The 23,971-nt window shown below is 53.0% G+C and overlaps 55 non-coding genes across 55 annotated transcripts; 32 read left to right on the top strand and 23 right to left on the bottom strand.

The window, feature by feature from the left end:
* Positions 1–94: 94 nt before the first annotated feature.
* On the top strand, positions 95–167 carry Trnar-acg (transfer RNA arginine (anticodon ACG)). The gene has a single exon. It is a non-coding gene; the product is annotated as a tRNA-Arg (tRNA).
* Positions 168–441: 274 nt separating this feature from the next.
* On the top strand, positions 442–513 carry Trnam-cau (transfer RNA methionine (anticodon CAU)). The gene has a single exon. It is a non-coding gene; the product is annotated as a tRNA-Met (tRNA).
* Positions 514–930: 417 nt separating this feature from the next.
* Positions 931–1,022, bottom strand: Trnai-uau (transfer RNA isoleucine (anticodon UAU)). The gene is given in 2 exon segments: positions 931–966; positions 985–1,022. It is a non-coding gene; the product is annotated as a tRNA-Ile (tRNA).
* A 445-nt stretch (positions 1,023–1,467) lies between these two features.
* Positions 1,468–1,540, top strand: Trnar-acg (transfer RNA arginine (anticodon ACG)). The gene has a single exon. It is a non-coding gene; the product is annotated as a tRNA-Arg (tRNA).
* A 274-nt stretch (positions 1,541–1,814) lies between these two features.
* Positions 1,815–1,886, top strand: Trnam-cau (transfer RNA methionine (anticodon CAU)). The gene has a single exon. It is a non-coding gene; the product is annotated as a tRNA-Met (tRNA).
* A 233-nt stretch (positions 1,887–2,119) lies between these two features.
* On the bottom strand, positions 2,120–2,191 carry Trnad-guc (transfer RNA aspartic acid (anticodon GUC)). The gene has a single exon. It is a non-coding gene; the product is annotated as a tRNA-Asp (tRNA).
* A 112-nt stretch (positions 2,192–2,303) lies between these two features.
* On the bottom strand, positions 2,304–2,395 carry Trnai-uau (transfer RNA isoleucine (anticodon UAU)). Its single transcript is given in 2 exon segments — positions 2,304–2,339; positions 2,358–2,395. It is a non-coding gene; the product is annotated as a tRNA-Ile (tRNA).
* Positions 2,396–2,840: 445 nt separating this feature from the next.
* On the top strand, positions 2,841–2,913 carry Trnar-acg (transfer RNA arginine (anticodon ACG)). The gene has a single exon. It is a non-coding gene; the product is annotated as a tRNA-Arg (tRNA).
* Positions 2,914–3,187: 274 nt separating this feature from the next.
* Trnam-cau (transfer RNA methionine (anticodon CAU)) lies at positions 3,188–3,259 on the top strand. The gene has a single exon. It is a non-coding gene; the product is annotated as a tRNA-Met (tRNA).
* A 417-nt stretch (positions 3,260–3,676) lies between these two features.
* Positions 3,677–3,768, bottom strand: Trnai-uau (transfer RNA isoleucine (anticodon UAU)). The gene is given in 2 exon segments: positions 3,677–3,712; positions 3,731–3,768. It is a non-coding gene; the product is annotated as a tRNA-Ile (tRNA).
* Positions 3,769–4,213: 445 nt separating this feature from the next.
* Trnar-acg (transfer RNA arginine (anticodon ACG)) lies at positions 4,214–4,286 on the top strand. The gene has a single exon. It is a non-coding gene; the product is annotated as a tRNA-Arg (tRNA).
* Positions 4,287–4,560: 274 nt separating this feature from the next.
* Trnam-cau (transfer RNA methionine (anticodon CAU)) lies at positions 4,561–4,632 on the top strand. Its single transcript has one exon. It is a non-coding gene; the product is annotated as a tRNA-Met (tRNA).
* A 417-nt stretch (positions 4,633–5,049) lies between these two features.
* Positions 5,050–5,141, bottom strand: Trnai-uau (transfer RNA isoleucine (anticodon UAU)). The gene is given in 2 exon segments: positions 5,050–5,085; positions 5,104–5,141. It is a non-coding gene; the product is annotated as a tRNA-Ile (tRNA).
* A 445-nt stretch (positions 5,142–5,586) lies between these two features.
* Positions 5,587–5,659, top strand: Trnar-acg (transfer RNA arginine (anticodon ACG)). Its single transcript has one exon. It is a non-coding gene; the product is annotated as a tRNA-Arg (tRNA).
* A 274-nt stretch (positions 5,660–5,933) lies between these two features.
* Trnam-cau (transfer RNA methionine (anticodon CAU)) lies at positions 5,934–6,005 on the top strand. The gene has a single exon. It is a non-coding gene; the product is annotated as a tRNA-Met (tRNA).
* Positions 6,006–6,422: 417 nt separating this feature from the next.
* On the bottom strand, positions 6,423–6,514 carry Trnai-uau (transfer RNA isoleucine (anticodon UAU)). Its single transcript is given in 2 exon segments — positions 6,423–6,458; positions 6,477–6,514. It is a non-coding gene; the product is annotated as a tRNA-Ile (tRNA).
* Positions 6,515–6,959: 445 nt separating this feature from the next.
* Positions 6,960–7,032, top strand: Trnar-acg (transfer RNA arginine (anticodon ACG)). The gene has a single exon. It is a non-coding gene; the product is annotated as a tRNA-Arg (tRNA).
* Positions 7,033–7,306: 274 nt separating this feature from the next.
* Trnam-cau (transfer RNA methionine (anticodon CAU)) lies at positions 7,307–7,378 on the top strand. Its single transcript has one exon. It is a non-coding gene; the product is annotated as a tRNA-Met (tRNA).
* Positions 7,379–7,611: 233 nt separating this feature from the next.
* On the bottom strand, positions 7,612–7,683 carry Trnad-guc (transfer RNA aspartic acid (anticodon GUC)). Its single transcript has one exon. It is a non-coding gene; the product is annotated as a tRNA-Asp (tRNA).
* A 112-nt stretch (positions 7,684–7,795) lies between these two features.
* Trnai-uau (transfer RNA isoleucine (anticodon UAU)) lies at positions 7,796–7,887 on the bottom strand. Its single transcript is given in 2 exon segments — positions 7,796–7,831; positions 7,850–7,887. It is a non-coding gene; the product is annotated as a tRNA-Ile (tRNA).
* Positions 7,888–8,332: 445 nt separating this feature from the next.
* On the top strand, positions 8,333–8,405 carry Trnar-acg (transfer RNA arginine (anticodon ACG)). The gene has a single exon. It is a non-coding gene; the product is annotated as a tRNA-Arg (tRNA).
* A 274-nt stretch (positions 8,406–8,679) lies between these two features.
* Positions 8,680–8,751, top strand: Trnam-cau (transfer RNA methionine (anticodon CAU)). The gene has a single exon. It is a non-coding gene; the product is annotated as a tRNA-Met (tRNA).
* Positions 8,752–9,168: 417 nt separating this feature from the next.
* On the bottom strand, positions 9,169–9,260 carry Trnai-uau (transfer RNA isoleucine (anticodon UAU)). Its single transcript is given in 2 exon segments — positions 9,169–9,204; positions 9,223–9,260. It is a non-coding gene; the product is annotated as a tRNA-Ile (tRNA).
* Positions 9,261–9,705: 445 nt separating this feature from the next.
* On the top strand, positions 9,706–9,778 carry Trnar-acg (transfer RNA arginine (anticodon ACG)). The gene has a single exon. It is a non-coding gene; the product is annotated as a tRNA-Arg (tRNA).
* Positions 9,779–10,052: 274 nt separating this feature from the next.
* Trnam-cau (transfer RNA methionine (anticodon CAU)) lies at positions 10,053–10,124 on the top strand. The gene has a single exon. It is a non-coding gene; the product is annotated as a tRNA-Met (tRNA).
* A 417-nt stretch (positions 10,125–10,541) lies between these two features.
* Trnai-uau (transfer RNA isoleucine (anticodon UAU)) lies at positions 10,542–10,633 on the bottom strand. Its single transcript is given in 2 exon segments — positions 10,542–10,577; positions 10,596–10,633. It is a non-coding gene; the product is annotated as a tRNA-Ile (tRNA).
* Positions 10,634–11,078: 445 nt separating this feature from the next.
* Positions 11,079–11,151, top strand: Trnar-acg (transfer RNA arginine (anticodon ACG)). The gene has a single exon. It is a non-coding gene; the product is annotated as a tRNA-Arg (tRNA).
* A 263-nt stretch (positions 11,152–11,414) lies between these two features.
* Trnam-cau (transfer RNA methionine (anticodon CAU)) lies at positions 11,415–11,486 on the top strand. Its single transcript has one exon. It is a non-coding gene; the product is annotated as a tRNA-Met (tRNA).
* A 233-nt stretch (positions 11,487–11,719) lies between these two features.
* On the bottom strand, positions 11,720–11,791 carry Trnad-guc (transfer RNA aspartic acid (anticodon GUC)). Its single transcript has one exon. It is a non-coding gene; the product is annotated as a tRNA-Asp (tRNA).
* A 112-nt stretch (positions 11,792–11,903) lies between these two features.
* Positions 11,904–11,995, bottom strand: Trnai-uau (transfer RNA isoleucine (anticodon UAU)). The gene is given in 2 exon segments: positions 11,904–11,939; positions 11,958–11,995. It is a non-coding gene; the product is annotated as a tRNA-Ile (tRNA).
* A 445-nt stretch (positions 11,996–12,440) lies between these two features.
* Trnar-acg (transfer RNA arginine (anticodon ACG)) lies at positions 12,441–12,513 on the top strand. Its single transcript has one exon. It is a non-coding gene; the product is annotated as a tRNA-Arg (tRNA).
* A 763-nt stretch (positions 12,514–13,276) lies between these two features.
* Positions 13,277–13,368, bottom strand: Trnai-uau (transfer RNA isoleucine (anticodon UAU)). Its single transcript is given in 2 exon segments — positions 13,277–13,312; positions 13,331–13,368. It is a non-coding gene; the product is annotated as a tRNA-Ile (tRNA).
* A 445-nt stretch (positions 13,369–13,813) lies between these two features.
* Positions 13,814–13,886, top strand: Trnar-acg (transfer RNA arginine (anticodon ACG)). Its single transcript has one exon. It is a non-coding gene; the product is annotated as a tRNA-Arg (tRNA).
* A 274-nt stretch (positions 13,887–14,160) lies between these two features.
* On the top strand, positions 14,161–14,232 carry Trnam-cau (transfer RNA methionine (anticodon CAU)). The gene has a single exon. It is a non-coding gene; the product is annotated as a tRNA-Met (tRNA).
* A 233-nt stretch (positions 14,233–14,465) lies between these two features.
* On the bottom strand, positions 14,466–14,537 carry Trnad-guc (transfer RNA aspartic acid (anticodon GUC)). The gene has a single exon. It is a non-coding gene; the product is annotated as a tRNA-Asp (tRNA).
* A 112-nt stretch (positions 14,538–14,649) lies between these two features.
* Positions 14,650–14,741, bottom strand: Trnai-uau (transfer RNA isoleucine (anticodon UAU)). Its single transcript is given in 2 exon segments — positions 14,650–14,685; positions 14,704–14,741. It is a non-coding gene; the product is annotated as a tRNA-Ile (tRNA).
* Positions 14,742–15,186: 445 nt separating this feature from the next.
* Trnar-acg (transfer RNA arginine (anticodon ACG)) lies at positions 15,187–15,259 on the top strand. The gene has a single exon. It is a non-coding gene; the product is annotated as a tRNA-Arg (tRNA).
* Positions 15,260–15,533: 274 nt separating this feature from the next.
* Trnam-cau (transfer RNA methionine (anticodon CAU)) lies at positions 15,534–15,605 on the top strand. The gene has a single exon. It is a non-coding gene; the product is annotated as a tRNA-Met (tRNA).
* A 417-nt stretch (positions 15,606–16,022) lies between these two features.
* Positions 16,023–16,114, bottom strand: Trnai-uau (transfer RNA isoleucine (anticodon UAU)). Its single transcript is given in 2 exon segments — positions 16,023–16,058; positions 16,077–16,114. It is a non-coding gene; the product is annotated as a tRNA-Ile (tRNA).
* Positions 16,115–16,559: 445 nt separating this feature from the next.
* Trnar-acg (transfer RNA arginine (anticodon ACG)) lies at positions 16,560–16,632 on the top strand. The gene has a single exon. It is a non-coding gene; the product is annotated as a tRNA-Arg (tRNA).
* A 263-nt stretch (positions 16,633–16,895) lies between these two features.
* Positions 16,896–16,967, top strand: Trnam-cau (transfer RNA methionine (anticodon CAU)). Its single transcript has one exon. It is a non-coding gene; the product is annotated as a tRNA-Met (tRNA).
* Positions 16,968–17,200: 233 nt separating this feature from the next.
* Trnad-guc (transfer RNA aspartic acid (anticodon GUC)) lies at positions 17,201–17,272 on the bottom strand. The gene has a single exon. It is a non-coding gene; the product is annotated as a tRNA-Asp (tRNA).
* Positions 17,273–17,384: 112 nt separating this feature from the next.
* Positions 17,385–17,476, bottom strand: Trnai-uau (transfer RNA isoleucine (anticodon UAU)). The gene is given in 2 exon segments: positions 17,385–17,420; positions 17,439–17,476. It is a non-coding gene; the product is annotated as a tRNA-Ile (tRNA).
* Positions 17,477–17,921: 445 nt separating this feature from the next.
* Positions 17,922–17,994, top strand: Trnar-acg (transfer RNA arginine (anticodon ACG)). The gene has a single exon. It is a non-coding gene; the product is annotated as a tRNA-Arg (tRNA).
* A 763-nt stretch (positions 17,995–18,757) lies between these two features.
* Positions 18,758–18,849, bottom strand: Trnai-uau (transfer RNA isoleucine (anticodon UAU)). The gene is given in 2 exon segments: positions 18,758–18,793; positions 18,812–18,849. It is a non-coding gene; the product is annotated as a tRNA-Ile (tRNA).
* A 445-nt stretch (positions 18,850–19,294) lies between these two features.
* Trnar-acg (transfer RNA arginine (anticodon ACG)) lies at positions 19,295–19,367 on the top strand. The gene has a single exon. It is a non-coding gene; the product is annotated as a tRNA-Arg (tRNA).
* Positions 19,368–20,130: 763 nt separating this feature from the next.
* Trnai-uau (transfer RNA isoleucine (anticodon UAU)) lies at positions 20,131–20,222 on the bottom strand. The gene is given in 2 exon segments: positions 20,131–20,166; positions 20,185–20,222. It is a non-coding gene; the product is annotated as a tRNA-Ile (tRNA).
* Positions 20,223–20,667: 445 nt separating this feature from the next.
* Positions 20,668–20,740, top strand: Trnar-acg (transfer RNA arginine (anticodon ACG)). Its single transcript has one exon. It is a non-coding gene; the product is annotated as a tRNA-Arg (tRNA).
* Positions 20,741–21,014: 274 nt separating this feature from the next.
* On the top strand, positions 21,015–21,086 carry Trnam-cau (transfer RNA methionine (anticodon CAU)). Its single transcript has one exon. It is a non-coding gene; the product is annotated as a tRNA-Met (tRNA).
* A 233-nt stretch (positions 21,087–21,319) lies between these two features.
* Positions 21,320–21,391, bottom strand: Trnad-guc (transfer RNA aspartic acid (anticodon GUC)). The gene has a single exon. It is a non-coding gene; the product is annotated as a tRNA-Asp (tRNA).
* A 112-nt stretch (positions 21,392–21,503) lies between these two features.
* On the bottom strand, positions 21,504–21,595 carry Trnai-uau (transfer RNA isoleucine (anticodon UAU)). Its single transcript is given in 2 exon segments — positions 21,504–21,539; positions 21,558–21,595. It is a non-coding gene; the product is annotated as a tRNA-Ile (tRNA).
* Positions 21,596–22,041: 446 nt separating this feature from the next.
* Trnar-acg (transfer RNA arginine (anticodon ACG)) lies at positions 22,042–22,114 on the top strand. The gene has a single exon. It is a non-coding gene; the product is annotated as a tRNA-Arg (tRNA).
* A 763-nt stretch (positions 22,115–22,877) lies between these two features.
* Trnai-uau (transfer RNA isoleucine (anticodon UAU)) lies at positions 22,878–22,969 on the bottom strand. Its single transcript is given in 2 exon segments — positions 22,878–22,913; positions 22,932–22,969. It is a non-coding gene; the product is annotated as a tRNA-Ile (tRNA).
* Positions 22,970–23,414: 445 nt separating this feature from the next.
* Positions 23,415–23,487, top strand: Trnar-acg (transfer RNA arginine (anticodon ACG)). The gene has a single exon. It is a non-coding gene; the product is annotated as a tRNA-Arg (tRNA).
* Positions 23,488–23,761: 274 nt separating this feature from the next.
* On the top strand, positions 23,762–23,833 carry Trnam-cau (transfer RNA methionine (anticodon CAU)). The gene has a single exon. It is a non-coding gene; the product is annotated as a tRNA-Met (tRNA).
* The last annotated feature ends 138 nt before the right edge of the window (positions 23,834–23,971 follow it).

The following is a 23,971-nucleotide window of genomic DNA, read 5'->3' as shown; positions in this document are numbered from 1 at the left end:
CGCCGTTGTCAGTGGATGACATGCAATTGCCGAGCCACGGAGAACACGTTGCTTTGCGATGTGCACCCGCCTCGTAGCAGAAAACGCAAACAGTGGCCCTGTGGCGCAACGGATAACGCGTCTGACTACGGATCAGAAGATTCCAGGTTCGAATCCTGGCAGGGTCGGCATTTTGTTAGTTGCGGGCGCGTAGCTAGGCAGTGCATTCGAATGTCTCCACCTTCGTGGAGTGCAATGTTAATCCTGAGCATCTCGCAGCTGCATCTCGAGACGATCGCGGTAAATATCGCTTCGTGCAAGCGTCAGCGTAGCGTCAGTCGAGCAAAGTCGAGACAAGTCAAGCTGGGAGATGCTACACAGTTAATTAAACGGTAGGCGACGCAGACAACGCTTTTCCAAGTGTCCCATGTCACGCACCGAAGAGCGCGCTTCTCTCGGCACAGCAGAGTGGCGCAGTGGAAGCGTGCTGGGCCCATAACCCAGAAGTCCGTGGATCGAAACCACGCTCTGCTAAAATCATTCTTTTTCTTGGGTGCTTCGAGCTCGATCATTAATCTTGGGGTGCGCTGATTCAGCGTCGACAGCAAACCCTGTGAGTTGTGAAACGACGACGTCGTGTGCAGAATACGAGAAACACTTCCTAAGACGCAGACTTTCTTACGATTTTTTAGCAATTACATTCCTTGATCACAACGGTAATGCTTTTTCGGGCCACACGTGCAACCTTCGCGATATAAAAATCGCATCTCTCCGGCGGGGAATCGAACCCCGGTCTCCCGCGTGACAGGTGAGGATACTAGCCACAATACTACCGAGGAACACGCAGTCGTTGACTACAGTGCACGCACATTTATGGTCTCTCAGGTACGTGATACATCTCAAATCTAGCGTCCCGATGCTTCCATAGTCAGCTGCTACGAAATAAAAGTATGCCCCAGGTGAGGCTCGAACTCACAACCCCGGCATTGCTCACGGCTACTGCCTTATAAGTACCGTGCGCTAACCAATTGCGCCACTGGGGCTACAGCAGAGTGCTTACAGTTAGCGGTATTCACTTTGATGCCAACCTGTTGTGGCTACAGACCCGTCATACGACCGTCACCTGCGGCCATACTACGACTTTAGCACCTGTCTACGAATGCTTCACACGATTCTTGTTTTATATGCTACACTTACAAACATGTCAACCGCTTGTCATCACCGAAAAAATGCAAAAAAACGGGCGCCTTGCATTCCGCTACCTGTCCAACAGCGACGGCAGATGTGTGGCAAGCTCTAAGCTGTGCAGGCGCTGCGTGGCCGAGCAGCAGGAGGAGAGATGCCTTCCTTGGTGGCAGCTCCCTGCAGCGTGCGGAAGACCAGAGTGGCCGCGCCGCCGTTGTCAGTGGATGACATGCAATTGCCGAGCCACGGAGAACACGTTGCTTTGCGATGTGCACCCGCCTCGTAGCAGAAAACGCAAACAGTGGCCCTGTGGCGCAACGGATAACGCGTCTGACTACGGATCAGAAGATTCCAGGTTCGAATCCTGGCAGGGTCGGCATTTTGTTAGTTGCGGGCGCGTAGCTAGGCAGTGCATTCGAATGTCTCCACCTTCGTGGAGTGCAATGTTAATCCTGAGCATCTCGCAGCTGCATCTCGAGACGATCGCGGTAAATATCGCTTCGTGCAAGCGTCAGCGTAGCGTCAGTCGAGCAAAGTCGAGACAAGTCAAGCTGGGAGATGCTACACAGTTAATTAAACGGTAGGCGACGCAGACAACGCTTTTCCAAGTGTCCCATGTCACGCACCGAAGAGCGCGCTTCTCTCGGCACAGCAGAGTGGCGCAGTGGAAGCGTGCTGGGCCCATAACCCAGAAGTCCGTGGATCGAAACCACGCTCTGCTAAAATCATTCTTTTTCTTGGGTGCTTCGAGCTCGATCATTAATCTTGGGGTGCGCTGATTCAGCGTCGACAGCAAACCCTGTGAGTTGTGAAACGACGACGTCGTGTGCAGAATACGAGAAACACTTCCTAAGACGCAGACTTTCTTACGATTTTTTAGCAATTACATTCCTTGATCACAACGGTAATGCTTCTTCGGGCCACACGTGCAACCTTCGCGATATAAAAATCGCATCTCCCCGGCGGGGAATCGAACCCCGGTCTCCCGCGTGACAGGCGGGGATACTAACCACTATACTACCGAGGAACACGCAGTCGTTGACTACAGTGCACGCACATTTATGGTCTCTCAGGTACGTGATACATCTCAAATCTAGCGTCCCGATGCTTCCATAGTCAGCTGCTACGAAATAAAAGTACGCCCCATGTGAGGCTCGAACTCACAACCCCGGCATTGCTCACGGCTACTGCCTTATAAGTACCGTGCGCTAACCAATTGCGCCACTGGGGCTACAGCAGAGTGCTTACAGTTAGCGGTATTCACTTTGATGCCAACCTGTTGTGGCTACAGACCCGTCATACGACCGTCACCTGCGGCCATACTACGACTTTAGCACCTGTCTACGAATGCTTCACACGATTCTTGTTTTATATGCTACACTTACAAGCATGTCAACCGCTTGTCATCACCGAAAAAATGCAAAAAAACGGGCGCCTTGCATTCCGCTACCTGTCCAACAGCGACGGCAGATGTGTGGCAAGCTCTAAGCTGTGCAGGCGCTGCGTGGCCGAGCAGCAGGAGGAGAGATGCCTTCCTTGGTGGCAGCTCCCTGCAGCGTGCGGAAGACCAGAGTGGCCGCGCCGCCGTTGTCAGTGGATGACATGCAATTGCCGAGCCACGGAGAACACGTTGCTTTGCGATGTGCACCCGCCTCGTAGCAGAAAACGCAAACAGTGGCCCTGTGGCGCAACGGATAACGCGTCTGACTACGGATCAGAAGATTCCAGGTTCGAATCCTGGCAGGGTCGGCATTTTGTTAGTTGCGGGCGCGTAGCTAGGCAGTGCATTCGAATGTCTCCACCTTCGTGGAGTGCAATGTTAATCCTGAGCATCTCGCAGCTGCATCTCGAGACGATCGCGGTAAATATCGCTTCGTGCAAGCGTCAGCGTAGCGTCAGTCGAGCAAAGTCGAGACAAGTCAAGCTGGGAGATGCTACACAGTTAATTAAACGGTAGGCGACGCAGACAACGCTTTTCCAAGTGTCCCATGTCACGCACCGAAGAGCGCGCTTCTCTCGGCACAGCAGAGTGGCGCAGTGGAAGCGTGCTGGGCCCATAACCCAGAAGTCCGTGGATCGAAACCACGCTCTGCTAAAATCATTCTTTTTCTTGGGTGCTTCGAGCTCGATCATTAATCTTGGGGTGCGCTGATTCAGCGTCGACAGCAAACCCTGTGAGTTGTGAAACGACGACGTCGTGTGCAGAATACGAGAAACACTTCCTAAGACGCAGACTTTCTTACGATTTTTTAGCAATTACATTCCTTGATCACAACGGTAATGCTTTTTCGGGCCACACGTGCAACCTTCGCGATATAAAAATCGCATCTCTCCGGCGGGGAATCGAACCCCGGTCTCCCGCGTGACAGGTGAGGATACTAGCCACAATACTACCGAGGAACACGCAGTCGTTGACTACAGTGCACGCACATTTATGGTCTCTCAGGTACGTGATACATCTCAAATCTAGCGTCCCGATGCTTCCATAGTCAGCTGCTACGAAATAAAAGTACGCCCCATGTGAGGCTCGAACTCACAACCCCGGCATTGCTCACGGCTACTGCCTTATAAGTACCGTGCGCTAACCAATTGCGCCACTGGGGCTACAGCAGAGTGCTTACAGTTAGCGGTATTCACTTTCATGCCAACCTGTTGTGGCTACAGACCCGTCATACGACCGTCACCTGCGGCCATACTACGACTTTAGCACCTGTCTACGAATGCTTCACACGATTCTTGTTTTATATGCTACACTTACAAGCATGTCAACCGCTTGTCATCACCGAAAAAATGCAAAAAAACGGGCGCCTTGCATTCCGCTACCTGTCCAACAGCGACGGCAGATGTGTGGCAAGCTCTAAGCTGTGCAGGCGCTGCGTGGCCGAGCAGCAGGAGGAGAGATGCCTTCCTTGGTGGCAGCTCCCTGCAGCGTGCGGAAGACCAGAGTGGCCGCGCCGCCGTTGTCAGTGGATGACATGCAATTGCCGAGCCACGGAGAACACGTTGCTTTGCGATGTGCACCCGCCTCGTAGCAGAAAACGCAAACAGTGGCCCTGTGGCGCAACGGATAACGCGTCTGACTACGGATCAGAAGATTCCAGGTTCGAATCCTGGCAGGGTCGGCATTTTGTTAGTTGCGGGCGCGTAGCTAGGCAGTGCATTCGAATGTCTCCACCTTCGTGGAGTGCAATGTTAATCCTGAGCATCTCGCAGCTGCATCTCGAGACGATCGCGGTAAATATCGCTTCGTGCAAGCGTCAGCGTAGCGTCAGTCGAGCAAAGTCGAGACAAGTCAAGCTGGGAGATGCTACACAGTTAATTAAACGGTAGGCGACGCAGACAACGCTTTTCCAAGTGTCCCATGTCACGCACCGAAGAGCGCGCTTCTCTCGGCACAGCAGAGTGGCGCAGTGGAAGCGTGCTGGGCCCATAACCCAGAAGTCCGTGGATCGAAACCACGCTCTGCTAAAATCATTCTTTTTCTTGGGTGCTTCGAGCTCGATCATTAATCTTGGGGTGCGCTGATTCAGCGTCGACAGCAAACCCTGTGAGTTGTGAAACGACGACGTCGTGTGCAGAATACGAGAAACACTTCCTAAGACGCAGACTTTCTTACGATTTTTTAGCAATTACATTCCTTGATCACAACGGTAATGCTTTTTCGGGCCACACGTGCAACCTTCGCGATATAAAAATCGCATCTCTCCGGCGGGGAATCGAACCCCGGTCTCCCGCGTGACAGGTGAGGATACTAGCCACAATACTACCGAGGAACACGCAGTCGTTGACTACAGTGCACGCACATTTATGGTCTCTCAGGTACGTGATACATCTCAAATCTAGCGTCCCGATGCTTCCATAGTCAGCTGCTACGAAATAAAAGTACGCCCCATGTGAGGCTCGAACTCACAACCCCGGCATTGCTCACGGCTACTGCCTTATAAGTACCGTGCGCTAACCAATTGCGCCACTGGGGCTACAGCAGAGTGCTTACAGTTAGCGGTATTCACTTTCATGCCAACCTGTTGTGGCTACAGACCCGTCATACGACCGTCACCTGCGGCCATACTACGACTTTAGCACCTGTCTACGAATGCTTCACACGATTCTTGTTTTATATGCTACACTTACAAGCATGTCAACCGCTTGTCATCACCGAAAAAATGCAAAAAAACGGGCGCCTTGCATTCCGCTACCTGTCCAACAGCGACGGCAGATGTGTGGCAAGCTCTAAGCTGTGCAGGCGCTGCGTGGCCGAGCAGCAGGAGGAGAGATGCCTTCCTTGGTGGCAGCTCCCTGCAGCGTGCGGAAGACCAGAGTGGCCGCGCCGCCGTTGTCAGTGGATGACATGCAATTGCCGAGCCACGGAGAAGACGTTGCTTTGCGATGTGCACCCGCCTCGTAGCAGAAAACGCAAACAGTGGCCCTGTGGCGCAACGGATAACGCGTCTGACTACGGATCAGAAGATTCCAGGTTCGAATCCTGGCAGGGTCGGCATTTTGTTAGTTGCGGGCGCGTAGCTAGGCAGTGCATTCGAATGTCTCCACCTTCGTGGAGTGCAATGTTAATCCTGAGCATCTCGCAGCTGCATCTCGAGACGATCGCGGTAAATATCGCTTCGTGCAAGCGTCAGCGTAGCGTCAGTCGAGCAAAGTCGAGACAAGTCAAGCTGGGAGATGCTACACAGTTAATTAAACGGTAGGCGACGCAGACAACGCTTTTCCAAGTGTCCCATGTCACGCACCGAAGAGCGCGCTTCTCTCGGCACAGCAGAGTGGCGCAGTGGAAGCGTGCTGGGCCCATAACCCAGAAGTCCGTGGATCGAAACCACGCTCTGCTAAAATCATTCTTTTTCTTGGGTGCTTCGAGCTCGATCATTAATCTTGGGGTGCGCTGATTCAGCGTCGACAGCAAACCCTGTGAGTTGTGAAACGACGACGTCGTGTGCAGAATACGAGAAACACTTCCTAAGACGCAGACTTTCTTACGATTTTTTAGCAATTACATTCCTTGATCACAACGGTAATGCTTTTTCGGGCCACACGTGCAACCTTCGCGATATAAAAATCGCATCTCTCCGGCGGGGAATCGAACCCCGGTCTCCCGCGTGACAGGTGAGGATACTAGCCACAATACTACCGAGGAACACGCAGTCGTTGACTACAGTGCACGCACATTTATGGTCTCTCAGGTACGTGATACATCTCAAATCTAGCGTCCCGATGCTTCCATAGTCAGCTGCTACGAAATAAAAGTATGCCCCAGGTGAGGCTCGAACTCACAACCCCGGCATTGCTCACGGCTACTGCCTTATAAGTACCGTGCGCTAACCAATTGCGCCACTGGGGCTACAGCAGAGTGCTTACAGTTAGCGGTATTCACTTTGATGCCAACCTGTTGTGGCTACAGACCCGTCATACGACCGTCACCTGCGGCCATACTACGACTTTAGCACCTGTCTACGAATGCTTCACACGATTCTTGTTTTATATGCTACACTTACAAACATGTCAACCGCTTGTCATCACCGAAAAAATGCAAAAAAACGGGCGCCTTGCATTCCGCTACCTGTCCAACAGCGACGGCAGATGTGTGGCAAGCTCTAAGCTGTGCAGGCGCTGCGTGGCCGAGCAGCAGGAGGAGAGATGCCTTCCTTGGTGGCAGCTCCCTGCAGCGTGCGGAAGACCAGAGTGGCCGCGCCGCCGTTGTCAGTGGATGACATGCAATTGCCGAGCCACGGAGAACACGTTGCTTTGCGATGTGCACCCGCCTCGTAGCAGAAAACGCAAACAGTGGCCCTGTGGCGCAACGGATAACGCGTCTGACTACGGATCAGAAGATTCCAGGTTCGAATCCTGGCAGGGTCGGCATTTTGTTAGTTGCGGGCGCGTAGCTAGGCAGTGCATTCGAATGTCTCCACCTTCGTGGAGTGCAATGTTAATCCTGAGCATCTCGCAGCTGCATCTCGAGACGATCGCGGTAAATATCGCTTCGTGCAAGCGTCAGCGTAGCGTCAGTCGAGCAAAGTCGAGACAAGTCAAGCTGGGAGATGCTACACAGTTAATTAAACGGTAGGCGACGCAGACAACGCTTTTCCAAGTGTCCCATGTCACGCACCGAAGAGCGCGCTTCTCTCGGCACAGCAGAGTGGCGCAGTGGAAGCGTGCTGGGCCCATAACCCAGAAGTCCGTGGATCGAAACCACGCTCTGCTAAAATCATTCTTTTTCTTGGGTGCTTCGAGCTCGATCATTAATCTTGGGGTGCGCTGATTCAGCGTCGACAGCAAACCCTGTGAGTTGTGAAACGACGACGTCGTGTGCAGAATACGAGAAACACTTCCTAAGACGCAGACTTTCTTACGATTTTTTAGCAATTACATTCCTTGATCACAACGGTAATGCTTCTTCGGGCCACACGTGCAACCTTCGCGATATAAAAATCGCATCTCCCCGGCGGGGAATCGAACCCCGGTCTCCCGCGTGACAGGCGGGGATACTAACCACTATACTACCGAGGAACACGCAGTCGTTGACTACAGTGCACGCACATTTATGGTCTCTCAGGTACGTGATACATCTCAAATCTAGCGTCCCGATGCTTCCATAGTCAGCTGCTACGAAATAAAAGTACGCCCCATGTGAGGCTCGAACTCACAACCCCGGCATTGCTCACGGCTACTGCCTTATAAGTACCGTGCGCTAACCAATTGCGCCACTGGGGCTACAGCAGAGTGCTTACAGTTAGCGGTATTCACTTTCATGCCAACCTGTTGTGGCTACAGACCCGTCATACGACCGTCACCTGCGGCCATACTACGACTTTAGCACCTGTCTACGAATGCTTCACACGATTCTTGTTTTATATGCTACACTTACAAGCATGTCAACCGCTTGTCATCACCGAAAAAATGCAAAAAAACGGGCGCCTTGCATTCCGCTACCTGTCCAACAGCGACGGCAGATGTGTGGCAAGCTCTAAGCTGTGCAGGCGCTGCGTGGCCGAGCAGCAGGAGGAGAGATGCCTTCCTTGGTGGCAGCTCCCTGCAGCGTGCGGAAGACCAGAGTGGCCGCGCCGCCGTTGTCAGTGGATGACATGCAATTGCCGAGCCACGGAGAACACGTTGCTTTGCGATGTGCACCCACCTCGTAGCAGAAAACGCAAACAGTGGCCCTGTGGCGCAACGGATAACGCGTCTGACTACGGATCAGAAGATTCCAGGTTCGAATCCTGGCAGGGTCGGCATTTTGTTAGTTGCGGGCGCGTAGCTAGGCAGTGCATTCGAATGTCTCCACCTTCGTGGAGTGCAATGTTAATCCTGAGCATCTCGCAGCTGCATCTCGAGACGATCGCGGTAAATATCGCTTCGTGCAAGCGTCAGCGTAGCGTCAGTCGAGCAAAGTCGAGACAAGTCAAGCTGGGAGATGCTACACAGTTAATTAAACGGTAGGCGACGCAGACAACGCTTTTCCAAGTGTCCCATGTCACGCACCGAAGAGCGCGCTTCTCTCGGCACAGCAGAGTGGCGCAGTGGAAGCGTGCTGGGCCCATAACCCAGAGGTCCGTGGATCGAAACCACGCTCTGCTAAAATCATTCTTTTTCTTGGGTGCTTCGAGCTCGATCATTAATCTTGGGGTGCGCTGATTCAGCGTCGACAGCAAACCCTGTGAGTTGTGAAACGACGACGTCGTGTGCAGAATACGAGAAACACTTCCTAAGACGCAGACTTTCTTACGATTTTTTAGCAATTACATTCCTTGATCACAACGGTAATGCTTCTTCGGGCCACACGTGCAACCTTCGCGATATAAAAATCGCATCTCCCCGGCGGGGAATCGAACCCCGGTCTCCCGCGTGACAGGTGAGGATACTAGCCACAATACTACCGAGGAACACGCAGTCGTTGACTACAGTGCACGCACATTTATGGTCTCTCAGGTACGTGATACATCTCAAATCTAGCGTCCCGATGCTTCCATAGTCAGCTGCTACGAAATAAAAGTATGCCCCAGGTGATGCTCGAACTCACAACCCCGGCATTGCTCACGGCTACTGCCTTATAAGTACCGTGCGCTAACCAATTGCGCCACTGGGGCTACAGCAGAGTGCTTACAGTTAGCGGTATTCACTTTGATGCCAACCTGTTGTGGCTACAGACCCGTCATACGACCGTCACCTGCGGCCATACTACGACTTTAGCACCTGTCTACGAATGCTTCACACGATTCTTGTTTTATATGCTACACTTACAAACATGTCAACCGCTTGTCATCACCGAAAAAATGCAAAAAAACGGGCGCCTTGCATTCCGCTACCTGTCCAACAGCGACGGCAGATGTGTGGCAAGCTCTAAGCTGTGCAGGCGCTGCGTGGCCGAGCAGCAGGAGGAGAGATGCCTTCCTTGGTGGCAGCTCCCTGCAGCGTGCGGAAGACCAGAGTGGCCGCGCCGCCGTTGTCAGTGGATGACATGCAATTGCCGAGCCACGGAGAACACGTTGCTTTGCGATGTGCACCCGCCTCGTAGCAGAAAACGCAAACAGTGGCCCTGTGGCGCAACGGATAACGCGTCTGACTACGGATCAGAGGATTCCAGGTTCGAATCCTGGCAGGGTCGGCATTTTGTTAGTTGCGGGCGCGTAGCTAGGCAGTGCATTCGAATGTCTCCACCTTCGCGGAGTGCAATGTTAATCCTGAGCATCTCGCAGCTGCATCTCGAGACGATCGCGGTAAATATCGCTTCGTGCAAGCGTCAGCGTAGCGTCAGTCGAGCAAAGTCGAGACAAGTCAAGCTGGGAGATGCTACACAGTTAATTAAACGGTAGGCGACGCAGACAACGCTTTTCCAAGTGTCCCATGTCACGCACCGAAGAGCGCGCTTCTCTCGGCACAGCAGAGTGGCGCAGTGGAAGCGTGCTGGGCCCATGACCCAGAGGTCCGTGGATCGAAACCACGCTCTGCTAAAATCATTCTTTTTCTTGGGTGCTTCGAGCTCGATCATTAATCTTGGGGTGCGCTGATTCAGCGTCGACAGCAAACCCTGTGAGTTGTGAAACGACGACGTCGTGTGCAGAATACGAGAAACACTTCCTAAGACGCAGACTTTCTTACGATTTTTTAGCAATTACATTCCTTGATCACAACGGTAATGCTTTTTCGGGCCACACGTGCAACCTTCGCGATATAAAAATCGCATCTCCCCGGCGGGGAATCGAACCCCGGTCTCCCGCGTGACAGGTGAGGATACTAGCCACAATACTACCGAGGAACACGCAGTCGTTGACTACAGTGCAAGCACATTTATGGTCTCTCAGGTACGTGATACATCTCAAATCTAGCGTCCCGATGCTTCCATAGTCAGCTGCTACGAAATAAAAGTATGCCCCAGGTGAGGCTCGAACTCACAACCCCGGCATTGCTCACGGCTACTGCCTTATAAGTACCGTGCGCTAACCAATTGCGCCACTGGGGCTACAGCAGAGTGCTTACAGTTAGCGGTATTCACTTTGATGCCAACCTGTTGTGGCTACAGACCCGTCATACGACCGTCACCTGCGGCCATACTACGACTTTAGCACCTGTCTACGAATGCTTCACACGATTCTTGTTTTATATGCTACACTTACAAGCATGTCAACCGCTTGTCATCACCGAAAAAATGCAAAAAAACGGGCGCCTTGCATTCCGCTACCTGTCCAACAGCGACGGCAGATGTGTGGCAAACTTTAAGCTGTGCAGGCGCTGCGTGGCCGAGCAGCAGGAGGAGAGATGCCTTCCTTGGTGGCAGCTCCCTGCAGCGTGCGGAAGACCAGAGTGGCCGCGCCGCCGTTGTCGGTGGACGACATGCAATTGCCGAGCCACGGAGAACACGTTGCTTTGCGATGTGCACCCGCCTCATAGGAGGAAACGCAAGCAGTGGCTCTGTGGCCCAACGGATAACGCGTCTGACTACGGATCAGATGGTTCCAGGTTCGAATCCTGGCAGGGTCGGCATTTTGTTAGTTGCGGGCGCGTAGCTAGGCAGTGCATTCGAATGTCTCCACCTTCGTGGAGTGCAATGTTAATCCTGAGCATCTCGCAGCTGCATCTCGAGACGATCGCGGTAAATATCGCTTCGTGCAAGCGTCAGCCGAGCAAAGTCGAGACAAGTCAAGCTGGGAGATGCTCCACAGTTAATTAAACGGTAGGCGACGCAGACAACGCTTTTCCAAGTGTCCCATGTCACGCACCGAAGAGCGCGCTTCTCTCGGCACAGCAGAGTGGCGCAGTGGAAGCGTGCTGGGCCCATAACCCAGAAGTCCGTGGATCGAAACCACGCTCTGCTAAAATCATTCTTTTTCTTGGGTGCTTCGAGCTCGATCATTAATCTTGGGGTGCGCTGATTCAGCGTCGACAGCAAACCCTGTGAGTTGTGAAACGACGACGTCGTGTGCAGAATACGAGAAACACTTCCTAAGACGCAGACTTTCTTACGATTTTTTAGCAATTACATTCCTTGATCACAACGGTAATGCTTCTTCGGGCCACACGTGCAACCTTCGCGATATAAAAATCGCATCTCCCCGGCGGGGAATCGAACCCCGGTCTCCCGCGTGACACGCGGGGATACTAACCACTATACTACCGAGGAACACGCAGTCGTTGACTACAGTGCACGCACATTTATGGTCTCTCAGGTACGTGATACATCTCAAATCTAGCGTCCCGATGCTTCCATAGTCAGCTGCTACGAAATAAAAGTACGCCCCATGTGAGGCTCGAACTCACAACCCCGGCATTGCTCACGGCTACTGCCTTATAAGTACCGTGCGCTAACCAATTGCGCCACTGGGGCTACAGCAGAGTGCTTACAGTTAGCGGTATTCACTTTGATGCCAACCTGTTGTGGCTACAGACCCGTCATACGACCGTCACCTGCGGCCATACTACGACTTTAGCACCTGTCTACGAATGCTTCACACGATTCTTGTTTTATATGCTACACTTACAAGCATGTCAACCGCTTGTCATCACCGAAAAAATGCAAAAAAACGGGCGCCTTGCATTCCGCTACCTGTCCAACAGCGACGGCAGATGTGTGGCAAGCTCTAAGCTGTGCAGGCGCTGCGTGGCCGAGCAGCAGGAGGAGAGATGCCTTCCTTGGTGGCAGCTCCCTGCAGCGTGCGGAAGACCAGAGTGGCCGCGCCGCCGTTGTCAGTGGATGACATGCAATTGCCGAGCCACGGAGAACACGTTGCTTTGCGATGTGCACCCGCCTCGTAGCAGAAAACGCAAACAGTGGCCCTGTGGCGCAACGGATAACGCGTCTGACTACGGATCAGAAGATTCCAGGTTCGAATCCTGGCAGGGTCGGCATTTTGTTAGTTGCGGGCGCGTAGCTAGGCAGTGCATTCGAATGTCTCCACCTTCGTGGAGTGCAATGTTAATCCTGAGCATCTCGCAGCTGCATCTCGAGACGATCGCGGTAAATATCGCTTCGTGCAAGCGTCAGCGTAGCGTCAGTCGAGCAAAGTCGAGACAAGTCAAGCTGGGAGATGCTACACAGTTAATTAAACGGTAGGCGACGCAGACAACGCTTTTCCAAGTGTCCCATGTCACGCACCGAAGAGCGCGCTTCTCTCGGCACAGCAGAGTGGCGCAGTGGAAGCATGCTGGGCCCATAACCCAGAGGTCCGTGAATCGAAACCACGCTCTGCTAAAATCATTCTTTTTCTTGGGTGCTTCGAGCTCGATCATTAATCTTGGGGTGCGCTGATTCAGCGTCGACAGCAAACCCTGTGAGTTGTGAAACGACGACGTCGTGTGCAGAATACGAGAAACACTTCCTAAGACGCAGACTTTCTTACGATTTTTTAGCAATTACATTCCTTGATCACAACGGTAATGCTTTTTCGGGCCACACGTGCAACCTTCGCGATATAAAAATCGCATCTCCCCGGCGGGGAATCGAACCCCGGTCTCCCGCGTGACAGGTGAGGATACTAGCCACAATACTACCGAGGAACACGCAGTCGTTGACTACAGTGCACGCACATTTATGGTCTCTCAGGTACGTGATACATCTCAAATCTAGCGTCCCGATGCTTCCATAGTCAGCTGCTACGAAATAAAAGTATGCCCCAGGTGAGGCTCGAACTCACAACCCCGGCATTGCTCACGGCTACTGCCTTATAAGTACCGTGCGCTAACCAATTGCGCCACTGGGGCTACGGCAGAGTGCTTACAGTTAGCGGTATTCACTTTGATGCCAACCTGTTGTGGCTACAGACCCGTCATACGACCGTCACCTGCGGCCATACTACGACTTTAGCACCTGTCTACGAATGCTTCACACGATTCTTGTTTTATATGCTACACTTACAAGCATGTCAACCGCTTGTCATCACCGAAAAAATGCAAAAAAACGGGCGCCTTGCATTCCGCTACCTGTCCAACAGCGACGGCAGATGTGTGGCAAGCTCTAAGCTGTGCAGGCGCTGCGTGGCCGAGCAGCAGGAGGAGAGATGCCTTCCTTGGTGGCAGCTCCCTGCAGCGTGCGGAAGACCAGAGTGGCCGCGCCGCCGTTGTCAGTGGATGACATGCAATTGCCGAGCCACGGAGAACACGTTGCTTTGCGATGTGCACCCGCCTCGTAGCAGAAAACGCAAACAGTGGCCCTGTGGCGCAACGGATAACGCGTCTGACTACGGATCAGAAGATTCCAGGTTCGAATCCTGGCAGGGTCGGCATTTTGTTAGTTGCGGGCGCGTAGCTAGGCAGTGCATTCGAATGTCTCCACCTTCGTGGAGTGCAATGTTAATCCTGAGCATCTCGCAGCTGCATCTCGAGACGATCGCGGTAAATATCGCTTCGTGCAAGCGTCAGCGTAGCGTCAGTCGAGCAAAGTCGAGACAAGTCAAGCTGGGAGATGCTACACAGTTAATTAAACGGTAGGCGACGCAGACAACGCTTTTCCAAGTGTCCCATGTCACGCACCGAAGAGCGCGCTTCTCTCGGCACAGCAGAGTGGCGCAGTGGAAGCGTGCTGGGCCCATAACCCAGAAGTCCGTGGATCGAAACCACGCTCTGCTAAAATCATTCTTTTTCTTGGGTGCTTCGAGCTCGATCATTAATCTTGGGGTGCGCTGATTCAGCGTCGACAGCAAACCCTGTGAGTTGTGAAACGACGACGTCGTGTGCAGAATACGAGAAACACTTCCTAAGACGCAGACTTTCTTACGATTTTTTAGCAATTACATTCCTTGATCACAACGGTAATGCTTCTTCGGGCCACACGTGCAACCTTCGCGATATAAAAATCGCATCTCCCCGGCGGGGAATCGAACCCCGGTCTCCCGCGTGACAGGCGGGGATACTAACCACTATACTACCGAGGAACACGCAGTCGTTGACTACAGTGCACGCACATTTATGGTCTCTCAGGTACGTGATACATCTCAAATCTAGCGTCCCGATGCTTCCATAGTCAGCTGCTACGAAATAAAAGTACGCCCCATGTGAGGCTCGAACTCACAACCCCGGCATTGCTCACGGCTACTGCCTTATAAGTACCGTGCGCTAACCAATTGCGCCACTGGGGCTACAGCAGAGTGCTTACAGTTAGCGGTATTCACTTTGATGCCAACCTGTTGTGGCTACAGACCCGTCATACGACCGTCACCTGCGGCCATACTACGACTTTAGCACCTGTCTACGAATGCTTCACACGATTCTTGTTTTATATGCTACACTTACAAGCATGTCAACCGCTTGTCATCACCGAAAAAATGCAAAAAAACGGGCGCCTTGCATTCCGCTACCTGTCCAACAGCGACGGCAGATGTGTGGCAAGCTCTAAGCTGTGCAGGCGCTGCGTGGCCGAGCAGCAGGAGGAGAGATGCCTTCCTTGGTGGCAGCTCCCTGCAGCGTGCGGAAGACCAGAGTGGCCGCGCCGCCGTTGTCAGTGGATGACATGCAATTGCCGAGCCACGGAGAACACGTTGCTTTGCGATGTGCACCCGCCTCGTAGCAGAAAACGCAAACAGTGGCCCTGTGGCGCAACGGATAACGCGTCTGACTACGGATCAGAAGATTCCAGGTTCGAATCCTGGCAGGGTCGGCATTTTGTTAGTTGCTTGCGCGTAGCTAGGCAGTGCATTCGAATGTCTCCACCTTCGTGGAGTGCAATGTTAATCCTGAGCATCTCGCAGCTGCATCTCGAGACGATCGCGGTAAATATCGCTTCGTGCAAGCGTCAGCGTAGCGTCAGTCGAGCAAAGTCGAGACAAGTCAAGCTGGGAGATGCTACACAGTTAATTAAACGGTAGGCGACGCAGACAACGCTTTTCCAAGTGTCCCATGTCACGCACCGAAGAGCGCGCTTCTCTCGGCACAGCAGAGTGGCGCAGTGGAAGCGTGCTGGGCCCATGACCCAGAGGTCCGTGGATCGAAACCACGCTCTGCTAAAATCATTCTTTTTCTTGGGTGCTTCGAGCTCGATCATTAATCTTGGGGTGCGCTGATTCAGCGTCGACAGCAAACCCTGTGAGTTGTGAAACGACGACGTCGTGTGCAGAATACGAGAAACACTTCCTAAGACGCAGACTTTCTTACGATTTTTTAGCAATTACATTCCTTGATCACAACGGTAATGCTTTTTCGGGCCACACGTGCAACCTTCGCGATATAAAAATCGCATCTCCCCGGCGGGGAATCGAACCCCGGTCTCCCGCGTGACAGGTGAGGATACTAGCCACAATACTACCGAGGAACACGCAGTCGTTGACTACAGTGCAAGCACATTTATGGTCTCTCAGGTACGTGATACATCTCAAATCTAGCGTCCCGATGCTTCCATAGTCAGCTGCTACGAAATAAAAGTATGCCCCAGGTGAGGCTCGAACTCACAACCCCGGCATTGCTCACGGCTACTGCCTTATAAGTACCGTGCGCTAACCAATTGCGCCACTGGGGCTACAGCAGAGTGCTTACAGTTAGCGGTATTCACTTTGATGCCAACCTGTTGTGGCTACAGACCCGTCATACGACCGTCACCTGCGGCCATACTACGACTTTAGCACCTGTCTACGAATGCTTCACACGATTCTTGTTTTATATGCTACACTTACAAGCATGTCAACCGCTTGTCATCACCGAAAAAATGCAAAAAAACGGGCGCCTTGCATTCCGCTACCTGTCCAACAGCGACGGCAGATGTGTGGCAAACTTTAAGCTGTGCAGGCGCTGCGTGGCCGAGCAGCAGGAGGAGAGATGCCTTCCTTGGTGGCAGCTCCCTGCAGCGTGCGGAAGACCAGAGTGGCCGCGCCGCCGTTGTCGGTGGACGACATGCAATTGCCGAGCCACGGAGAACACGTTGCTTTGCGATGTGCACCCGCCTCATAGGAGGAAACGCAAGCAGTGGCTCTGTGGCCCAACGGATAACGCGTCTGACTACGGATCAGATGGTTCCAGGTTCGAATCCTGGCAGGGTCGGCATTTTGTTAGTTGCGGGCGCGTAGCTAGGCAGTGCATTCGAATGTCTCCACCTTCGTGGAGTGCAATGTTAATCCTGAGCATCTCGCAGCTGCATCTCGAGACGATCGCGGTAAATATCGCTTCGTGCAAGCGTCAGCCGAGCAAAGTCGAGACAAGTCAAGCTGGGAGATGCTCCACAGTTAATTAAACGGTAGGCGACGCAGACAACGCTTTTCCAAGTGTCCCATGTCACGCACCGAAGAGCGCGCTTCTCTCGGCACAGCAGAGTGGCGCAGTGGAAGCGTGCTGGGCCCATAACCCAGAAGTCCGTGGATCGAAACCACGCTCTGCTAAAATCATTCTTTTTCTTGGGTGCTTCGAGCTCGATCATTAATCTTGGGGTGCGCTGATTCAGCGTCGACAGCAAACCCTGTGAGTTGTGAAACGACGACGTCGTGTGCAGAATACGAGAAACACTTCCTAAGACGCAGACTTTCTTACGATTTTTTAGCAATTACATTCCTTGATCACAACGGTAATGCTTCTTCGGGCCACACGTGCAACCTTCGCGATATAAAAATCGCATCTCCCCGGCGGGGAATCGAACCCCGGTCTCCCGCGTGACACGCGGGGATACTAACCACTATACTACCGAGGAACACGCAGTCGTTGACTACAGTGCACGCACATTTATGGTCTCTCAGGTACGTGATACATCTCAAATCTAGCGTCCCGATGCTTCCATAGTCAGCTGCTACGAAATAAAAGTACGCCCCATGTGAGGCTCGAACTCACAACCCCGGCATTGCTCACGGCTACTGCCTTATAAGTACCGTGCGCTAACCAATTGCGCCACTGGGGCTACAGCAGAGTGCTTACAGTTAGCGGTATTCACTTTGATGCCAACCTGTTGTGGCTACAGACCCGTCATACGACCGTCACCTGCGGCCATACTACGACTTTAGCACCTGTCTACGAATGCTTCACACGATTCTTGTTTTATATGCTACACTTACAAGCATGTCAACCGCTTGTCATCACCGAAAAAATGCAAAAAAACGGGCGCCTTGCATTCCGCTACCTGTCCAACAGCGACGGCAGATGTGTGGCAAGCTCTAAGCTGTGCAGGCGCTGCGTGGCCGAGCAGCAGGAGGAGAGATGCCTTCCTTGGTGGCAGCTCCCTGCAGCGTGCGGAAGACCAGAGTGGCCGCGCCGCCGTTGTCAGTGGATGACATGCAATTGCCGAGCCACGGAGAACACGTTGCTTTGCGATGTGCACCCGCCTCGTAGCAGAAAACGCAAACAGTGGCCCTGTGGCGCAACGGATAACGCGTCTGACTACGGATCAGAAGATTCCAGGTTCGAATCCTGGCAGGGTCGGCATTTTGTTAGTTGCGGGCGCGTAGCTAGGCAGTGCATTCGAATGTCTCCACCTTCGTGGAGTGCAATGTTAATCCTGAGCATCTCGCAGCTGCATCTCGAGACGATCGCGGTAAATATCGCTTCGTGCAAGCGTCAGCGTAGCGTCAGTCGAGCAAAGTCGAGACAAGTCAAGCTGGGAGATGCTACACAGTTAATTAAACGGTAGGCGACGCAGACAACGCTTTTCCAAGTGTCCCATGTCACGCACCGAAGAGCGCGCTTCTCTCGGCACAGCAGAGTGGCGCAGTGGAAGCATGCTGGGCCCATAACCCAGAGGTCCGTGAATCGAAACCACGCTCTGCTAAAATCATTCTTTTTCTTGGGTGCTTCGAGCTCGATCATTAATCTTGGGGTGCGCTGATTCAGCGTCGACAGCAAACCCTGTGAGTTGTGAAACGACGACGTCGTGTGCAGAATACGAGAAACACTTCCTAAGACGCAGACTTTCTTACGATTTTTTAGCAATTACATTCCTTGATCACAACGGTAATGCTTTTTCGGGCCACACGTGCAACCTTCGCGATATAAAAATCGCATCTCCCCGGCGGGGAATCGAACCCCGGTCTCCCGCGTGACAGGTGAGGATACTAGCCACAATACTACCGAGGAACACGCAGTCGTTGACTACAGTGCACGCACATTTATGGTCTCTCAGGTACGTGATACATCTCAAATCTAGCGTCCCGATGCTTCCATAGTCAGCTGCTACGAAATAAAAGTATGCCCCAGGTGAGGCTCGAACTCACAACCCCGGCATTGCTCACGGCTACTGCCTTATAAGTACCGTGCGCTAACCAATTGCGCCACTGGGGCTACGGCAGAGTGCTTACAGTTAGCGGTATTCACTTTGATGCCAACCTGTTGTGGCTACAGACCCATCATACGACCGTCACCTGCGGCCATACTACGACTTTAGCACCTGTCTACGAATGCTTCACACGATTCTTGTTTTATATGCTACACTTACAAGCATGTCAACCGCTTGTCATCACCGAAAAAATGCAAAAAAACGGGCGCCTTGCATTCCGCTACCTGTCCAACAGCGACGGCAGATGTGTGGCAAGCTCTAAGCTGTGCAGGCGCTGCGTGGCCGAGCAGCAGGAGGAGAGATGCCTTCCTTGGTGGCAGCTCCCTGCAGCGTGCGGAAGACCAGAGTGGCCGCGCCGCCGTTGTCAGTGGATGACATGCAATTGCCGAGCCACGGAGAACACGTTGCTTTGCGATGTGCACCCGCCTCGTAGCAGAAAACGCAAACAGTGGCCCTGTGGCGCAACGGATAACGCGTCTGACTACGGATCAGAAGATTCCAGGTTCGAATCCTGGCAGGGTCGGCATTTTGTTAGTTGCGGGCGCGTAGCTAGGCAGTGCATTCGAATGTCTCCACCTTCGTGGAGTGCAATGTTAATCCTGAGCATCTCGCAGCTGCATCTCGAGACGATCGCGGTAAATATCGCTTCGTGCAAGCGTCAGCGTAGCGTCAGTCGAGCAAAGTCGAGACAAGTCAAGCTGGGAGATGCTACACAGTTAATTAAACGGTAGGCGACGCAGACAACGCTTTTCCAAGTGTCCCATGTCACGCACCGAAGAGCGCGCTTCTCTCGGCACAGCAGAGTGGCGCAGTGGAAGCATGCTGGGCCCATAACCCAGAGGTCCGTGAATCGAAACCACGCTCTGCTAAAATCATTCTTTTTCTTGGGTGCTTCGAGCTCGATCATTAATCTTGGGGTGCGCTGATTCAGCGTCGACAGCAAACCCTGTGAGTTGTGAAACGACGACGTCGTGTGCAGAATACGAGAAACACTTCCTAAGACGCAGACTTTCTTACGATTTTTTAGCAATTACATTCCTTGATCACAACGGTAATGCTTTTTCGGGCCACACGTGCAACCTTCGCGATATAAAAATCGCATCTCCCCGGCGGGGAATCGAACCCCGGTCTCCCGCGTGACAGGTGAGGATACTAGCCACAATACTACCGAGGAACACGCAGTCGTTGACTACAGTGCACGCACATTTATGGTCTCTCAGGTACGTGATACATCTCAAATCTAGCGTCCCGATGCTTCCATAGTCAGCTGCTACGAAATAAAAGTATGCCCCAGGTGAGGCTCGAACTCACAACCCCGGCATTGCTCACGGCTACTGCCTTATAAGTACCGTGCGCTAACCAATTGCGCCACTGGGGCTACGGCAGAGTGCTTACAGTTAGCGGTATTCACTTTGATGCCAACCTGTTGTGGCTACAGACCCGTCATACGACCGTCACCTGCGGCCATACTACGACTTTAGCACCTGTCTACGAATGCTTCACACGATTCTTGTTTTATATGCTACACTTACAAGCATGTCAACCGCTTGTCATCACCGAAAAAATGCAAAAAAACGGGCGCCTTGCATTCCGCTACCTGTCCAACAGCGACGGCAGATGTGTGGCAAGCTCTAAGCTGTGCAGGCGCTGCGTGGCCGAGCAGCAGGAGGAGAGATGCCTTCCTTGGTGGCAGCTCCCTGCAGCGTGCGGAAGACCAGAGTGGCCGCGCCGCCGTTGTCAGTGGATGACATGCAATTGCCGAGCCACGGAGAACACGTTGCTTTGCGATGTGCACCCGCCTCGTAGCAGAAAACGCAAACAGTGGCCCTGTGGCGCAACGGATAACGCGTCTGACTACGGATCAGAAGATTCCAGGTTCGAATCCTGGCAGGGTCGGCATTTTGTTAGTTGCGGGCGCGTAGCTAGGCAGTGCATTCGAATGTCTCCACCTTCGTGGAGTGCAATGTTAATCCTGAGCATCTCGCAGCTGCATCTCGAGACGATCGCGGTAAATATCGCTTCGTGCAAGCGTCAGCGTAGCGTCAGTCGAGCAAAGTCGAGACAAGTCAAGCTGGGAGATGCTACACAGTTAATTAAACGGTAGGCGACGCAGACAACGCTTTTCCAAGTGTCCCATGTCACGCACCGAAGAGCGCGCTTCTCTCGGCACAGCAGAGTGGCGCAGTGGAAGCGTGCTGGGCCCATAACCCAGAAGTCCGTGGATCGAAACCACGCTCTGCTAAAATCATTCTTTTTCTTGGGTGCTTCGAGCTCGATCATTAATCTTGGGGTGCGCTGATTCAGCGTCGACAGCAAACCCTGTGAGTTGTGAAACGACGACGTCGTGTGCAGAATACGAGAAACACTTCCTAAGACGCAGACTTTCTTACGATTTTTTAGCAATTACATTCCTTGATCACAACGGTAATGCTTCTTCGGGCCACACGTGCAACCTTCGCGATATAAAAATCGCATCTCCCCGGCGGGGAATCGAACCCCGGTCTCCCGCGTGACAGGCGGGGATACTAACCACTATACTACCGAGGAACACGCAGTCGTTGACTACAGTGCACGCACATTTATGGTCTCTCAGGTACGTGATACATCTCAAATCTAGCGTCCCGATGCTTCCATAGTCAGCTGCTACGAAATAAAAGTACGCCCCATGTGAGGCTCGAACTCACAACCCCGGCATTGCTCACGGCTACTGCCTTATAAGTACCGTGCGCTAACCAATTGCGCCACTGGGGCTACAGCAGAGTGCTTACAGTTAGCGGTATTCACTTTGATGCCAACCTGTTGTGGCTACAGACCCGTCATACGACCGTCACCTGCGGCCATACTACGACTTTAGCACCTGTCTACGAATGCTTCACACGATTCTTGTTTTATATGCTACACTTACAAGCATGTCAACCGCTTGTCATCACCGAAAAAATGCAAAAAAAACGGGCGCCTTGCATTCCGCTACCTGTCCAACAGCGACGGCAGATGTGTGGCAAGCTCTAAGCTGTGCAGGCGCTGCGTGGCCGAGCAGCAGGAGGAGAGATGCCTTCCTTGGTGGCAGCTCCCTGCAGCGTGCGGAAGACCAGAGTGGCCGCGCCGCCGTTGTCAGTGGATGACATGCAATTGCCGAGCCACGGAGAACACGTTGCTTTGCGATGTGCACCCGCCTCGTAGCAGAAAACGCAAACAGTGGCCCTGTGGCGCAACGGATAACGCGTCTGACTACGGATCAGAAGATTCCAGGTTCGAATCCTGGCAGGGTCGGCATTTTGTTAGTTGCTTGCGCGTAGCTAGGCAGTGCATTCGAATGTCTCCACCTTCGTGGAGTGCAATGTTAATCCTGAGCATCTCGCAGCTGCATCTCGAGACGATCGCGGTAAATATCGCTTCGTGCAAGCGTCAGCGTAGCGTCAGTCGAGCAAAGTCGAGACAAGTCAAGCTGGGAGATGCTACACAGTTAATTAAACGGTAGGCGACGCAGACAACGCTTTTCCAAGTGTCCCATGTCACGCACCGAAGAGCGCGCTTCTCTCGGCACAGCAGAGTGGCGCAGTGGAAGCATGCTGGGCCCATAACCCAGAGGTCCGTGAATCGAAACCACGCTCTGCTAAAATCATTCTTTTTCTTGGGTGCTTCGAGCTCGATCATTAATCTTGGGGTGCGCTGATTCAGCGTCGACAGCAAACCCTGTGAGTTGTGAAACGACGACGTCGTGTGCAGAATACGAGAAACACTTCCTAAGACGCAGACTTTCTTACGATTTTTTAGCAATTACATTCCTTGATCACAACGGTAATGCTTTTTCGGGCCACACGTGCAACCTTCGCGATATAAAAATCGCATCTCCCCGGCGGGGAATCGAACCCCGGTCTCCCGCGTGACAGGTGAGGATACTAGCCACAATACTACCGAGGAACACGCAGTCGTTGACTACAGTGCACGCACATTTATGGTCTCTCAGGTACGTGATACATCTCAAATCTAGCGTCCCGATGCTTCCATAGTCAGCTGCTACGAAATAAAAGTATGCCCCAGGTGAGGCTCGAACTCACAACCCCGGCATTGCTCACGGCTACTGCCTTATAAGTACCGTGCGCTAACCAATTGCGCCACTGGGGCTACGGCAGAGTGCTTACAGTTAGCGGTATTCACTTTGATGCCAACCTGTTGTGGCTACAGACCCATCATACGACCGTCACCTGCGGCCATACTACGACTTTAGCACCTGTCTACGAATGCTTCACACGATTCTTGTTTTATATGCTACACTTACAAGCATGTCAACCGCTTGTCATCACCGAAAAAATGCAAAAAAACGGGCGCCTTGCATTCCGCTACCTGTCCAACAGCGACGGCAGATGTGTGGCAAGCTCTAAGCTGTGCAGGCGCTGCGTGGCCGAGCAGCAGGAGGAGAGATGCCTTCCTTGGTGGCAGCTCCCTGCAGCGTGCGGAAGACCAGAGTGGCCGCGCCGCCGTTGTCAGTGGATGACATGCAATTGCCGAGCCACGGAGAACACGTTGCTTTGCGATGTGCACCCGCCTCGTAGCAGAAAACGCAAACAGTGGCCCTGTGGCGCAACGGATAACGCGTCTGACTACGGATCAGAAGATTCCAGGTTCGAATCCTGGCAGGGTCGGCATTTTGTTAGTTGCGGGCGCGTAGCTAGGCAGTGCATTCGAATGTCTCCACCTTCGTGGAGTGCAATGTTAATCCTGAGCATCTCGCAGCTGCATCTCGAGACGATCGCGGTAAATATCGCTTCGTGCAAGCGTCAGCGTAGCGTCAGTCGAGCAAAGTCGAGACAAGTCAAGCTGGGAGATGCTACACAGTTAATTAAACGGTAGGCGACGCAGACAACGCTTTTCCAAGTGTCCCATGTCACGCACCGAAGAGCGCGCTTCTCTCGGCACAGCAGAGTGGCGCAGTGGAAGCGTGCTGGGCCCATAACCCAGAAGTCCGTGGATCGAAACCACGCTCTGCTAAAATCATTCTTTTTCTTGGGTGCTTCGAGCTCGATCATTAATCTTGGGGTGCGCTGATTCAGCGTCGACAGCAAACCCTGTGAGTTGTGAAACGACGACGTCGTGTGCAGAATACGAGAAACACTTCCTAAGACGCAG

The sequence above is a fragment of the Schistocerca serialis genome, chromosome 9 (genome assembly GCF_023864345.2).
Source record: "Schistocerca serialis cubense isolate TAMUIC-IGC-003099 chromosome 9, iqSchSeri2.2, whole genome shotgun sequence".
Lineage (NCBI taxonomy): Eukaryota > Metazoa > Arthropoda > Insecta > Orthoptera > Acrididae > Schistocerca > Schistocerca serialis.
This window is presented reverse-complemented; position numbering and strand designations above follow the sequence as displayed.